The sequence below is a fragment of the Oryzias melastigma genome, unplaced genomic scaffold (assembly GCF_002922805.2).
Source record: "Oryzias melastigma strain HK-1 unplaced genomic scaffold, ASM292280v2 sc00345, whole genome shotgun sequence".
Classification (NCBI taxonomy): Eukaryota; Metazoa; Chordata; class Actinopteri; order Beloniformes; family Adrianichthyidae; genus Oryzias; species Oryzias melastigma.
The window spans coordinates 24,709-27,273 of NW_023416943.1; positions in this window are offsets into that span (position 1 = coordinate 24,709).

Here is a 2,565-nt window from a genome sequence, read left to right on the forward strand (position 1 = left end):
ATTTATGTCCTGCTGCTGCTACCCAACCTTTTTTCATCCAGACCTTTGTCTCACCTGGTAGGTGTGGCCAATGTCCCTTAAATGCCATGTGCAGTCTACTGAAGATAGAAGAGGCCACACAAAGCCAGGCAGGAGAGAGCAGCAGGATTGGTTTTAGTTTGTGTGGTGCTTGTTTTGTTTTGGTCTCTTCTACACTTTTTGCTCTTAGCGATGTCAGATTTCTGGGTTTTGTTATGTTAGTTTGGGGTTGGAGATTGGTAGTTCTGACTTGAGGGCTGTGTTTATTTCTTTTGATTAGTTAGTTTTGGTTAGGCAGCCCTTAGCAGGGAGGTGCTGACTCTGATGGTTGACATGGCTGGGTCAGCAATCTCCCTGACTTATTTTATTTTAGGTCAAGGTTCCAAATCCCTTTTGGTTTGCCTTTTTTAACCAGCTCACTCATTATATTTTTGTTCCCTCACTTCAGGGCACAAGTTTTCGTTATTTTTATAAACTGTGTTCCTTTTTTTTATTGGTGTCCAGACTTCGTTGTTGTCCTGTTTAAATCTACTAATGGCTTCTGGTTATATCGTTTCCTTTATTATTATTTTGAATTCTATAAACCTTGTCTATTTCCTGTCAGTGGCACCTCTTGTGAAAACAACTACTATAGTTATGATTAAAAACTATTTTTTTATTTTATTTTAGTAATTCTAACAATTTAGATTCTTACTAATTTAAATTGTTTATGAACTTTCTACCCTTCATAGTATTTTTGTTTGTCTTAGACCCGAGCCTTTTTTTCCTCTTTTTCTTCTAATGTTGCTTTTTGTAAATCAAACATGATTAATACAAAAAACAAGTTAATTTTTTGGGTGTTTACAGGTAGTCATAAGTTAGTCAACATAGGATGAACAACAAAAATAAAACTATTTTTTTAAAGTATTTAATTGTATGCATAGTTTATAGCTATAAACATAAATAGATATAGATATTTATGTTAGATATATATATATATATATATATATCAGTGGCGGGCCGTCAGGGCCTGCAAGGCCTTCTCTGCTGGCCTAAAAATATCTGAATCACAGACTGATATTAATTATTATTTATTTCCGTGAATACGTATTCTATAATTCCAAATGCTCTGTCTTCGTCCTTTCATTGCTGTCTCCCTGGTTGCGCTGCTTCCAGACGTGTATTTTCCTATTTAAGCATTAACCAATCACATTGCAGCACCATTTGTTGCTAGGGTCAAAGAAATCTGCCTGAAGGCCTTCACAATCAGTTTTGCGGGCCCTGTAGCATAAAATAATGGTCCACCAAACTGTTGCTTCAACCAATCAGATCTGGAGGAGACCACGTGATAGGCCAGCTAGCAGGCCCACGGAAACGTCAGGATTTTCACGCGCTGTGATTGGATAATCGGAGAGTGTACTAGGCAGACCTGGTAAACTGAATCTGTAGCGACCTGCACAGGCAAATATATCGAATTTAATAGCTGGTTTGTCAATCCACAATGGCTGAAGGAGGAGAAGAAATGGATTTGGTTGCAGACTTACTGTCAAAGCCGTTTTCAAGACGGACTTTTCAAGAAAAGCTGGACATTGTTAAGCGGGGTCGGGCAACTCCGAAGCTAGCAAGCCCCGTGTCCACTGCTTCTGTTGAACGGACATTCTCAGCCCTGAAGCGAATTAAAACTTATGCCAGAAATACGTCAGGGCAGGCTCGACTTTCAGCATTAGCTTCCATGGCGATAGAAAAGGACTTCTTGATGGAACTAAAACGCACGGATAATCTGCACGACAGAGTGATTGAAATCTTCTTGAGGATAGAAAGGATGGATTTTGTGTACAAATAATCCGGATTTTTGGTGAGTAAAATTTTGCTATATACCTAAATATTATTGCAATTTTATCAGGTTATTTTTTTATGCTTTTGGTGTGTGTGTGGCAGCTGTACCTGCAGTAGAAGTTTTATTGCCATAAAATAGTTATTGAGGGTTGGGTTGATTCAGATGGAGCACTACTGAAGGCCTAGGTGTGAAATGCACGGCCCGCCACTGATATATATATATATATATTATCATGTTAACCCCATTATCAGAATTGCATTCGAATAACACATCTATGGGGTTCTTCTTGGACCGTTTTTATGAACTTATTTCTATTTTTTTTAAGTGTTAAAAACACTAATCAGTAACAGAAAGTCACCTGGATTAGGCTGCAGTAAAACCTCCGTTTGGGAGATGATCTGGTCCGTCCAGACTTTGGTTGCGTTCGCGAGCGCCAGAAGCTCCTCCAGCCCGGGATCCAACGCAGTCTTCTGGGCTTGGCCAAGATTTTCCTCCGTGTACTGGAAGGACAATTTAAAATTTTATTTATTGAACTCAGTAATGTCAAATTATGTTTATAGATTTGATTTACCTGAACAGCTCGGTTGATGAACTGACCGGCATCCACAGCCGTGAGATCCATGACGGCGCTCTGAAGGTCACGTGCGCACTAGAACAGCGGCCTCGACAACAACGCGGTAACGGTTAAACCGGACCAGGTCAGCTACACTCGACCCAGCGACCCACCTCGA